The sequence below is a fragment of the Bubalus kerabau genome, unplaced genomic scaffold (genome assembly GCF_029407905.1).
Source record: "Bubalus kerabau isolate K-KA32 ecotype Philippines breed swamp buffalo unplaced genomic scaffold, PCC_UOA_SB_1v2 scaffold_54, whole genome shotgun sequence".
NCBI lineage: Eukaryota > Metazoa > Chordata > Mammalia > Artiodactyla > Bovidae > Bubalus > Bubalus kerabau.
In genome coordinates this window covers 1796605-1809594 of record NW_026577908.1, presented here as the reverse complement: position 1 = coordinate 1809594, position 12990 = coordinate 1796605, and the positions used below count along the sequence as shown (strand labels likewise).

Below are 12990 nucleotides of genomic sequence, written 5' to 3'. Positions count from 1 at the left end.
TTGCTGGGTTGAGCCCAACTCTTATAGGACCCATGGAGTGCGGCCCATCAGGCTCCTCTGTCCGTGGCATTTCCCAGGCGAGAATACTGGAGTGGGTTGCCATTACCTTCTCCAGGGGATCTTCCCGACCCAGGGATCAAACCCGAGTCTCCTGCGGGCGGATGCCTTGCCATCTGAACCAGCACATTGCGAATTCCCTAGGCAAAATACAAAGAAAAGAGCTCGTGTGCTACTAAGTGGAAAGGTGATTGAAGAAACAGAAGGTGTCCTTTGTTGGTATCTTGGAATCTTTCTTTAGTTTTCGTTGATTTTTACTCTTAAGGCTACTTGAACAAGGCAAGAGAGAAACCCCAGAACTGAAAAGCAATTGACTTTTTTGAAAGAAACCTGTGCAGGTTAAGCACTCTTCGTTTTTGAGAGATGGTGAAATGCAAAATCTTGATTCAACACATATGACTTTGGTGAACTTTATTTCAAATCTCCATGATGAACCCCTAAGGCGTCCAGGAAGAAAGGAGTAGAGCGGGAGACAAAAAGAGCAACCTTTCCCCTTGGCGCCATCCCAACCAGCTGCTTAGTTCCTTCATCTCATGGACTACCATCTGGGCTTATCTGGTTTGTCTGATTCTTGTTTCGGGGCCCGTTTCTAGTCACAAGGCTGTCAACAGTGGGGGGTGGGGTGGGGGGTGGGGGAAGCCCTTCTTTCCATTCCACATGAGACCCAGTGGACAATCCAGGCCCTGGCCACTGCATAGAGCGTGCAGCAACAATATCAACGGTGATGCTGGTTAACAACGCATATTCCTGGAATCCACTCCGTTGCCTACTGAGTGTGTGCGGTGGTGGTCTGGAACCTATACCTGGAAGCTTTCTTGATGGTTGCAAATGACACCAAAGTCCGAGGACGATGGAAGATCTTCACGTTTCTGCAAGAGCCACACACCTCCAGAAGGAACCGCAAGACTTGCCTGACATGGTCAAGGTCTAAGTATTGGACTACACGTCGGAAGGTCTCCACCTTTGCTATGGAAGTCAAACGATCTTTCTTGGAAATGAAAATGGATCACACTGAACGTTCACATTCTTCTAGAGCATTTGAAAAGCCCTAAACTGTAGAAATCTGCTGTACGAGTTCCTTGAAAGCAAGAACCCATACTGATGGATATGTCTTAATGCCTTAGATTGTGCCTTGAATATAGCGTACACATGAACCCAGGAAAGGAAAGAATGGAATCGCCAAATACACAAAGAGATCAAAAGTGCCGAGCCAAGTGACACCTTGAGGCTTCCAAGAACTTTTCTGTCTTTCACACGCTAAGTAAATCCTGAGCACCTACGATGAGCTGGGAGGCATGTAATAAGTTTCTGGAACTAGGAGGCGGAGAGAAGCAGACACAGAGTTCCTGCTTTCACTGAGACGAATCTAATGATACATCACAGGCAGATCCTTGGAGAACTTGTCGAGGGGCCTCTACCCTCACCAAAACCTGGGTGTCAGGGAAGGCTTTTCAGAGTAACCATTGCGTTGAGGTCCATAGGTGGAACCTACGTAAACCAGGGTTGAGATGCAGGAAGAATTTCAGGCAGGGAAAACAGCATCCTGGAAGTCTAGGTGACCAGGGAACCTTAGGACGTTCAAGAAATGAAAATGCCCTATGGGATGGAAGCCAAAGAGTGCAGAGGGCATTCCAGGGAAAAGACATCCGAGAAGAACGTGAGGAGCAGGCATGAAGGGAATTGGTCGTATCTTCAATATGATGGGAAAATACAAGAGCCGTTGGAGCAGGATGGTGACAGAATTGCATCTGCATTTCCAAACGGTCATCTTGCTCCACGTCACTAATGATTGGAGAGACTCAACTCCAAACGCCAAGGAGGGACCACTTCGCCCGAGTCCGATTGGGCCTCATTGCAATGTCTGTCCATAGCAGATGCTGGAGAAGCTGTGGAGCAAAGGGAACTCTCCTCCACGCTGAGTAGGAATGGGAGTTGGTACAGCCGGGATGGAAAAGAGTATGGAGGTTCGCGAAGGAACTAAACGTAGAAGTAGCCTATGGTTCAGCAGTCCCACTCCCAGGCATAGATCCACCCCCAGTACAAGCCAACAAGCTAGATGCCCCGTTTGGGCACATCGATCTGTGCGCGCGCTCGCATGCGCATGCGCGATCGCCTGCGAGGCTGGGGGTGGGGCGGGGGCTGGGGCTCTGGCTGGAGTCGGTGCAAGCCCCGGGATTGCCTGAGGCAAGCCAAAGGAGCCCCAGAGGGAGACGGGACGGCCGGTCCGGTCGTCTGGTTTCCTGAAAGCCGAATGCGAATGCGGAGGGGCTCGCGGGCCGCGGGGAGGCAACCCAGGTCTGCAGCGGGAGTCGGGGCCCCGGCCACCCACTCACTCCCCCCGCCCCGGGAGGGGCTGGGGCTGCGGGGGTGGCGGGGGGGCGAGGGGGGTGTGGGTCCAAGAATTGGGACGCGGGGCGGGGGCTAAAGGACCTCTTCTGGTAGGCAAAAAAGCCTCCAGCACCCGGAATTCCCAGGTGGTCTCCCATCCAAGATACTGAACAGGCCCGACCCTGCTTAGCTTCCGAGATCAGACGAGATCGGGCGCCTTCAGGCCGATAGGGCCGGAGACGGCCGCGGCCGCCGCGGGGCGCCCTAAGAGCCTTGCGCTTCGCCTCCCTTTCGCTCTGACCTGCAGGTCGGGCCAACGGGCCGCCCCTCTCCTCCGGGGGCCGTGCTGTACTTGAGCCGCACGACCCGCGACCGCACTCCAGCCTGCTGACGCCGGCCCGGCCCCCGAACACCGCCAACACCAGACCAGCAACCGCCTGGCCGGGCCCGGGGGCCCGATGGGCTTCCAGGACCCCCCAGTGACCGGGAGGGCGTGCGTGCGTGCGCGCGGGGCCTGGGGGGTGGGCTGAGGGGTGCGGAGGTCTCGGCGCCCTCCCACCCCCGGCCACTCCAGACCCGGCCGCGCTGGCTGAGCGGGGCCTCCCCCCACCTCCCCCCCCCATCCCGTTCGCTGCTCAGGGCCGCGCGACCCCGGAGGTGTCGGTCTTCGGGGCCCGCCGCCTCCCGATCCCCGCGGCCCGGGGGCCTCTGAACCTCCTGCGGGCCTAGGCGCAGCGAATCTTGAGCGCCCAACTTGCCCGGCACCTGCCCGCTGCCCAAACCCACCGGGAGCCACGGAGGCGCGGTCGACCGGAGCGCCTCAGCCCCGCCCCTTTGCCCTACCGAGGCGCCCCCCTTGTCCCCACGCCGCCCGCCAAGCACCCGACCTTCCTGAGAGAGCAGACGAACCACAGGCAGGCACACAGACAGACAGACAGACAGACACACACACACACACACACACACACACACACACACACACGAGTGTGGTCTTTGGAAATACTTCTGTTCGTAGTTGCTGGGTTGAGCCCAACTCTTATAGGACCCATGGAGTGCGGCCCATCAGGCTCCTCTGTCCGTGGCATTTCCCAGGCGAGAATACTGGAGTGGGTTGCCATTACCTTCTCCAGGGGATCTTCCCGACCCAGGGATCAAACCCGAGTCTCCTGCGGGCGGATGCCTTGCCATCTGAACCAGCACATTGCGAATTCCCTAGGCAAAATACAAAGAAAAGAGCTCGTGTGCTACTAAGTGGAAAGGTGATTGAAGAAACAGAAGGTGTCCTTTGTTGGTATCTTGGAATCTTTCTTTAGTTTTCGTTGATTTTTACTCTTAAGGCTACTTGAACAAGGCAAGAGAGAAACCCCAGAACTGAAAAGCAATTGACTTTTTTGAAAGAAACCTGTGCAGGTTAAGCACTCTTCGTTTTTGAGAGATGGTGAAATGCAAAATCTTGATTCAACACATATGACTTTGGTGAACTTTATTTCAAATCTCCATGATGAACCCCTAAGGCGTCCAGGAAGAAAGGAGTAGAGCGGGAGACAAAAAGAGCAACCTTTCCCCTTGGCGCCATCCCAACCAGCTGCTTAGTTCCTTCATCTCATGGACTACCATCTGGGCTTATCTGGTTTGTCTGATTCTTGTTTCGGGGCCCGTTTCTAGTCACAAGGCTGTCAACAGTGGGGGGTGGGGTGGGGGGTGGGGGAAGCCCTTCTTTCCATTCCACATGAGACCCAGTGGACAATCCAGGCCCTGGCCACTGCATAGAGCGTGCAGCAACAATATCAACGGTGATGCTGGTTAACAACGCATATTCCTGGAATCCACTCCGTTGCCTACTGAGTGTGTGCGGTGGTGGTCTGGAACCTATACCTGGAAGCTTTCTTGATGGTTGCAAATGACACCAAAGTCCGAGGACGATGGAAGATCTTCACGTTTCTGCAAGAGCCACACACCTCCAGAAGGAACCGCAAGACTTGCCTGACATGGTCAAGGTCTAAGTATTGGACTACACGTCGGAAGGTCTCCACCTTTGCTATGGAAGTCAAACGATCTTTCTTGGAAATGAAAATGGATCACACTGAACGTTCACATTCTTCTAGAGCATTTGAAAAGCCCTAAACTGTAGAAATCTGCTGTACGAGTTCCTTGAAAGCAAGAACCCATACTGATGGATATGTCTTAATGCCTTAGATTGTGCCTTGAATATAGCGTACACATGAACCCAGGAAAGGAAAGAATGGAATCGCCAAATACACAAAGAGATCAAAAGTGCCGAGCCAAGTGACACCTTGAGGCTTCCAAGAACTTTTCTGTCTTTCACACGCTAAGTAAATCCTGAGCACCTACGATGAGCTGGGAGGCATGTAATAAGTTTCTGGAACTAGGAGGCGGAGAGAAGCAGACACAGAGTTCCTGCTTTCACTGAGACGAATCTAATGATACATCACAGGCAGATCCTTGGAGAACTTGTCGAGGGGCCTCTACCCTCACCAAAACCTGGGTGTCAGGGAAGGCTTTTCAGAGTAACCATTGCGTTGAGGTCCATAGGTGGAACCTACGTAAACCAGGGTTGAGATGCAGGAAGAATTTCAGGCAGGGAAAACAGCATCCTGGAAGTCTAGGTGACCAGGGAACCTTAGGACGTTCAAGAAATGAAAATGCCCTATGGGATGGAAGCCAAAGAGTGCAGAGGGCATTCCAGGGAAAAGACATCCGAGAAGAACGTGAGGAGCAGGCATGAAGGGAATTGGTCGTATCTTCAATATGATGGGAAAATACAAGAGCCGTTGGAGCAGGATGGTGACAGAATTGCATCTGCATTTCCAAACGGTCATCTTGCTCCACGTCACTAATGATTGGAGAGACTCAACTCCAAACGCCAAGGAGGGACCACTTCGCCCGAGTCCGATTGGGCCTCATTGCAATGTCTGTCCATAGCAGATGCTGGAGAAGCTGTGGAGCAAAGGGAACTCTCCTCCACGCTGAGTAGGAATGGGAGTTGGTACAGCCGGGATGGAAAAGAGTATGGAGGTTCGCGAAGGAACTAAACGTAGAAGTAGCCTATGGTTCAGCAGTCCCACTCCCAGGCATAGATCCACCCCCAGTACAAGCCAACAAGCTAGATGCCCCGTTTGGGCACATCGATCTGTGCGCGCGCTCGCATGCGCATGCGCGATCGCCTGCGAGGCTGGGGGTGGGGCGGGGGCTGGGGCTCTGGCTGGAGTCGGTGCAAGCCCCGGGATTGCCTGAGGCAAGCCAAAGGAGCCCCAGAGGGAGACGGGACGGCCGGTCCGGTCGTCTGGTTTCCTGAAAGCCGAATGCGAATGCGGAGGGGCTCGCGGGCCGCGGGGAGGCAACCCAGGTCTGCAGCGGGAGTCGGGGCCCCGGCCACCCACTCACTCCCCCCGCCCCGGGAGGGGCTGGGGCTGCGGGGGTGGCGGGGGGGCGAGGGGGGTGTGGGTCCAAGAATTGGGACGCGGGGCGGGGGCTAAAGGACCTCTTCTGGTAGGCAAAAAAGCCTCCAGCACCCGGAATTCCCAGGTGGTCTCCCATCCAAGATACTGAACAGGCCCGACCCTGCTTAGCTTCCGAGATCAGACGAGATCGGGCGCCTTCAGACCGATAGGGCCGGAGACGGCCGCGGCCGCCGCGGGGCGCCCTAAGAGCCTTGCGCTTCGCCTCCCTTTCGCTCTGACCTGCAGGTCGGGCCAACGGGCCGCCCCTCTCCTCCGGGGGCCGTGCTGTACTTGAGCCGCACGACCCGCGACCGCACTCCAGCCTGCTGACGCCGGCCCGGCCCCCGAACACCGCCAACACCAGACCAGCAACCGCCTGGCCGGGCCCGGGGGCCCGATGGGCTTCCAGGACCCCCCAGTGACCGGGAGGGCGTGCGTGCGTGCGCGCGGGGCCTGGGGGGTGGGCTGAGGGGTGCGGAGGTCTCGGCGCCCTCCCACCCCCGGCCACTCCAGACCCGGCCGCGCTGGCTGAGCGGGGCCTCCCCCCACCTCCCCCCCCCATCCCGTTCGCTGCTCAGGGCCGCGCGACCCCGGAGGTGTCGGTCTTCGGGGCCCGCCGCCTCCCGATCCCCGCGGCCCGGGGGCCTCTGAACCTCCTGCGGGCCTAGGCGCAGCGAATCTTGAGCGCCCAACTTGCCCGGCACCTGCCCGCTGCCCAAACCCACCGGGAGCCACGGAGGCGCGGTCGACCGGAGCGCCTCAGCCCCGCCCCTTTGCCCTACCGAGGCGCCCCCCTTGTCCCCACGCCGCCCGCCAAGCACCCGACCTTCCTGAGAGAGCAGACGAACCACAGGCAGGCACACAGACATACAGACAGACAGACAGACACACACACACACACACACACACACACACACACACACGAGTGTGGTCTTTGGAAATACTTCTGTTCGTAGTTGCTGGGTTGAGCCCAACTCTTATAGGACCCATGGAGTGCGGCCCATCAGGCTCCTCTGTCCGTGGCATTTCCCAGGCGAGAATACTGGAGTGGGTTGCCATTACCTTCTCCAGGGGATCTTCCCGACCCAGGGATCAAACCCGAGTCTCCTGCGGGCGGATGCCTTGCCATCTGAACCAGCACATTGCGAATTCCCTAGGCAAAATACAAAGAAAAGAGCTCGTGTGCTACTAAGTGGAAAGGTGATTGAAGAAACAGAAGGTGTCCTTTGTTGGTATCTTGGAATCTTTCTTTAGTTTTCGTTGATTTTTACTCTTAAGGCTACTTGAACAAGGCAAGAGAGAAACCCCAGAACTGAAAAGCAATTGACTTTTTTGAAAGAAACCTGTGCAGGTTAAGCACTCTTCGTTTTTGAGAGATGGTGAAATGCAAAATCTTGATTCAACACATATGACTTTGGTGAACTTTATTTCAAATCTCCATGATGAACCCCTAAGGCGTCCAGGAAGAAAGGAGTAGAGCGGGAGACAAAAAGAGCAACCTTTCCCCTTGGCGCCATCCCAACCAGCTGCTTAGTTCCTTCATCTCATGGACTACCATCTGGGCTTATCTGGTTTGTCTGATTCTTGTTTCGGGGCCCGTTTCTAGTCACAAGGCTGTCAAGAGTGGGGGGTGGGGTGGGGGGTGGGGGAAGCCCTTCTTTCCATTCCACATGAGACCCAGTGGACAATCCAGGCCCTGGCCACTGCATAGAGCGTGCAGCAACAATATCAACGGTGATGCTGGTTAACAACGCATATTCCTGGAATCCACTCCGTTGCCTACTGAGTGTGTGCGGTGGTGGTCTGGAACCTATACCTGGAAGCTTTCTTGATGGTTGCAAATGACACCAAAGTCCGAGGACGATGGAAGATCTTCACGTTTCTGCAAGAGCCACACACCTCCAGAAGGAACCGCAAGACTTGCCTGACATGGTCAAGGTCTAAGTATTGGACTACACGTCGGAAGGTCTCCACCTTTGCTATGGAAGTCAAACGATCTTTCTTGGAAATGAAAATGGATCACACTGAACGTTCACATTCTTCTAGAGCATTTGAAAAGCCCTAAACTGTAGAAATCTGCTGTACGAGTTCCTTGAAAGCAAGAACCCATACTGATGGATATGTCTTAATGCCTTAGATTGTGCCTTGAATATAGCGTACACATGAACCCAGGAAAGGAAAGAATGGAATCGCCAAATACACAAAGAGATCAAAAGTGCCGAGCCAAGTGACACCTTGAGGCTTCCAAGAACTTTTCTGTCTTTCACACGCTAAGTAAATCCTGAGCACCTACGATGAGCTGGGAGGCATGTAATAAGTTTCTGGAACTAGGAGGCGGAGAGAAGCAGACACAGAGTTCCTGCTTTCACTGAGACGAATCTAATGATACATCACAGGCAGATCCTTGGAGAACTTGTCGAGGGGCCTCTACCCTCACCAAAACCTGGGTGTCAGGGAAGGCTTTTCAGAGTAACCATTGCGTTGAGGTCCATAGGTGGAACCTACGTAAACCAGGGTTGAGATGCAGGAAGAATTTCAGGCAGGGAAAACAGCATCCTGGAAGTCTAGGTGACCAGGGAACCTTAGGACGTTCAAGAAATGAAAATGCCCTATGGGATGGAAGCCAAAGAGTGCAGAGGGCATTCCAGGGAAAAGACATCCGAGAAGAACGTGAGGAGCAGGCATGAAGGGAATTGGTCGTATCTTCAATATGATGGGAAAATACAAGAGCCGTTGGAGCAGGATGGTGACAGAATTGCATCTGCATTTCCAAACGGTCATCTTGCTCCACGTCACTAATGATTGGAGAGACTCAACTCCAAACGCCAAGGAGGGACCACTTCGCCCGAGTCCGATTGGGCCTCATTGCAATGTCTGTCCATAGCAGATGCTGGAGAAGCTGTGGAGCAAAGGGAACTCTCCTCCACGCTGAGTAGGAATGGGAGTTGGTACAGCCGGGATGGAAAAGAGTATGGAGGTTCGCGAAGGAACTAAACGTAGAAGTAGCCTATGGTTCAGCAGTCCCACTCCCAGGCATAGATCCACCCCCAGTACAAGCCAACAAGCTAGATGCCCCGTTTGGGCACATCGATCTGTGCGCGCGCTCGCATGCGCATGCGCGATCGCCTGCGAGGCTGGGGGTGGGGCGGGGGCTGGGGCTCTGGCTGGAGTCGGTGCAAGCCCCGGGATTGCCTGAGGCAAGCCAAAGGAGCCCCAGAGGGAGACGGGACGGCCGGTCCGGTCGTCTGGTTTCCTGAAAGCCGAATGCGAATGCGGAGGGGCTCGCGGGCCGCGGGGAGGCAACCCAGGTCTGCAGCGGGAGTCGGGGCCCCGGCCACCCACTCACTCCCCCCGCCCCGGGAGGGGCTGGGGCTGCGGGGGTGGCGGGGGGGCGAGGGGGGTGTGGGTCCAAGAATTGGGACGCGGGGCGGGGGCTAAAGGACCTCTTCTGGTAGGCAAAAAAGCCTCCAGCACCCGGAATTCCCAGGTGGTCTCCCATCCAAGATACTGAACAGGCCCGACCCTGCTTAGCTTCCGAGATCAGACGAGATCGGGCGCCTTCAGACCGATAGGGCCGGAGACGGCCGCGGCCGCCGCGGGGCGCCCTAAGAGCCTTGCGCTTCGCCTCCCTTTCGCTCTGACCTGCAGGTCGGGCCAACGGGCCGCCCCTCTCCTCCGGGGGCCGTGCTGTACTTGAGCCGCACGACCCGCGACCGCACTCCAGCCTGCTGACGCCGGCCCGGCCCCCGAACACCGCCAACACCAGACCAGCAACCGCCTGGCCGGGCCCGGGGGCCCGATGGGCTTCCAGGACCCCCCAGTGACCGGGAGGGCGTGCGTGCGTGCGCGCGGGGCCTGGGGGGTGGGCTGAGGGGTGCGGAGGTCTCGGCGCCCTCCCACCCCCGGCCACTCCAGACCCGGCCGCGCTGGCTGAGCGGGGCCTCCCCCCACCTCCCCCCCCCATCCCGTTCGCTGCTCAGGGCCGCGCGACCCCGGAGGTGTCGGTCTTCGGGGCCCGCCGCCTCCCGATCCCCGCGGCCCGGGGGCCTCTGAACCTCCTGCGGGCCTAGGCGCAGCGAATCTTGAGCGCCCAACTTGCCCGGCACCTGCCCGCTGCCCAAACCCACCGGGAGCCACGGAGGCGCGGTCGACCGGAGCGCCTCAGCCCCGCCCCTTTGCCCTACCGAGGCGCCCCCCTTGTCCCCACGCCGCCCGCCAAGCACCCGACCTTCCTGAGAGAGCAGACGAACCACAGGCAGGCACACAGACAGACAGACAGACAGACAGACACACACACACACACACACACACACACACACACACACGAGTGTGGTCTTTGGAAATACTTCTGTTCGTAGTTGCTGGGTTGAGCCCAACTCTTATAGGACCCATGGAGTGCGGCCCATCAGGCTCCTCTGTCCGTGGCATTTCCCAGGCGAGAATACTGGAGTGGGTTGCCATTACCTTCTCCAGGGGATCTTCCCGACCCAGGGATCAAACCCGAGTCTCCTGCGGGCGGATGCCTTGCCATCTGAACCAGCACATTGCGAATTCCCTAGGCAAAATACAAAGAAAAGAGCTCGTGTGCTACTAAGTGGAAAGGTGATTGAAGAAACAGAAGGTGTCCTTTGTTGGTATCTTGGAATCTTTCTTTAGTTTTCGTTGATTTTTACTCTTAAGGCTACTTGAACAAGGCAAGAGAGAAACCCCAGAACTGAAAAGCAATTGACTTTTTTGAAAGAAACCTGTGCAGGTTAAGCACTCTTCGTTTTTGAGAGATGGTGAAATGCAAAATCTTGATTCAACACATATGACTTTGGTGAACTTTATTTCAAATCTCCATGATGAACCCCTAAGGCGTCCAGGAAGAAAGGAGTAGAGCGGGAGACAAAAAGAGCAACCTTTCCCCTTGGCGCCATCCCAACCAGCTGCTTAGTTCCTTCATCTCATGGACTACCATCTGGGCTTATCTGGTTTGTCTGATTCTTGTTTCGGGGCCCGTTTCTAGTCACAAGGCTGTCAACAGTGGGGGGTGGGGTGGGGGGTGGGGGAAGCCCTTCTTTCCATTCCACATGAGACCCAGTGGACAATCCAGGCCCTGGCCACTGCATAGAGCGTGCAGCAACAATATCAACGGTGATGCTGGTTAACAACGCATATTCCTGGAATCCACTCCGTTGCCTACTGAGTGTGTGCGGTGGTGGTCTGGAACCTATACCTGGAAGCTTTCTTGATGGTTGCAAATGACACCAAAGTCCGAGGACGATGGAAGATCTTCACGTTTCTGCAAGAGCCACACACCTCCAGAAGGAACCGCAAGACTTGCCTGACATGGTCAAGGTCTAAGTATTGGACTACACGTCGGAAGGTCTCCACCTTTGCTATGGAAGTCAAACGATCTTTCTTGGAAATGAAAATGGATCACACTGAACGTTCACATTCTTCTAGAGCATTTGAAAAGCCCTAAACTGTAGAAATCTGCTGTACGAGTTCCTTGAAAGCAAGAACCCATACTGATGGATATGTCTTAATGCCTTAGATTGTGCCTTGAATATAGCGTACACATGAACCCAGGAAAGGAAAGAATGGAATCGCCAAATACACAAAGAGATCAAAAGTGCCGAGCCAAGTGACACCTTGAGGCTTCCAAGAACTTTTCTGTCTTTCACACGCTAAGTAAATCCTGAGCACCTACGATGAGCTGGGAGGCATGTAATAAGTTTCTGGAACTAGGAGGCGGAGAGAAGCAGACACAGAGTTCCTGCTTTCACTGAGACGAATCTAATGATACATCACAGGCAGATCCTTGGAGAACTTGTCGAGGGGCCTCTACCCTCACCAAAACCTGGGTGTCAGGGAAGGCTTTTCAGAGTAACCATTGCGTTGAGGTCCATAGGTGGAACCTACGTAAACCAGGGTTGAGATGCAGGAAGAATTTCAGGCAGGGAAAACAGCATCCTGGAAGTCTAGGTGACCAGGGAACCTTAGGACGTTCAAGAAATGAAAATGCCCTATGGGATGGAAGCCAAAGAGTGCAGAGGGCATTCCAGGGAAAAGACATCCGAGAAGAACGTGAGGAGCAGGCATGAAGGGAATTGGTCGTATCTTCAATATGATGGGAAAATACAAGAGCCGTTGGAGCAGGATGGTGACAGAATTGCATCTGCATTTCCAAACGGTCATCTTGCTCCACGTCACTAATGATTGGAGAGACTCAACTCCAAACGCCAAGGAGGGACCACTTCGCCCGAGTCCGATTGGGCCTCATTGCAATGTCTGTCCATAGCAGATGCTGGAGAAGCTGTGGAGCAAAGGGAACTCTCCTCCACGCTGAGTAGGAATGGGAGTTGGTACAGCCGGGATGGAAAAGAGTATGGAGGTTCGCGAAGGAACTAAACGTAGAAGTAGCCTATGGTTCAGCAGTCCCACTCCCAGGCATAGATCCACCCCCAGTACAAGCCAACAAGCTAGATGCCCCGTTTGGGCACATCGATCTGTGCGCGCGCTCGCATGCGCATGCGCGATCGCCTGCGAGGCTGGGGGTGGGGCGGGGGCTGGGGCTCTGGCTGGAGTCGGTGCAAGCCCCGGGATTGCCTGAGGCAAGCCAAAGGAGCCCCAGAGGGAGACGGGACGGCCGGTCCGGTCGTCTGGTTTCCTGAAAGCCGAATGCGAATGCGGAGGGGCTCGCGGGCCGCGGGGAGGCAACCCAGGTCTGCAGCGGGAGTCGGGGCCCCGGCCACCCACTCACTCCCCCCGCCCCGGGAGGGGCTGGGGCTGCGGGGGTGGCGGGGGGGCGAGGGGGGTGTGGGTCCAAGAATTGGGACGCGGGGCGGGGGCTAAAGGACCTCTTCTGGTAGGCAAAAAAGCCTCCAGCACCCGGAATTCCCAGGTGGTCTCCCATCCAAGATACTGAACAGGCCCGACCCTGCTTAGCTTCCGAGATCAGACGAGATCGGGCGCCTTCAGACCGATAGGGCCGGAGACGGCCGCGGCCGCCGCGGGGCGCCCTAAGAGCCTTGCGCTTCGCCTCCCTTTCGCTCTGACCTGCAGGTCGGGCCAACGGGCCGCCCCTCTCCTCCGGGGGCCGTGCTGTACTTGAGCCGCACGACCCGCGACCGCACTCCAGCCTGCTGACGCCGGCCCG

At 56.3% G+C, this 12990-nt stretch overlaps 4 pseudogenes; all 4 read right to left on the bottom strand.

The window, feature by feature from the left end:
- Positions 1-2506: 2506 nt before the first annotated feature.
- Positions 2507-2626, bottom strand: LOC129640995 (uncharacterized; annotated as a pseudogene).
- Positions 2627-5906: 3280 nt separating this feature from the next.
- On the bottom strand, positions 5907-6026 carry LOC129640952 (uncharacterized; annotated as a pseudogene).
- Positions 6027-9308: 3282 nt separating this feature from the next.
- Positions 9309-9428, bottom strand: LOC129640951 (uncharacterized; annotated as a pseudogene).
- Positions 9429-12710: 3282 nt separating this feature from the next.
- Positions 12711-12830, bottom strand: LOC129640950 (uncharacterized; annotated as a pseudogene).
- Positions 12831-12990: the final 160 nt, after the last annotated feature.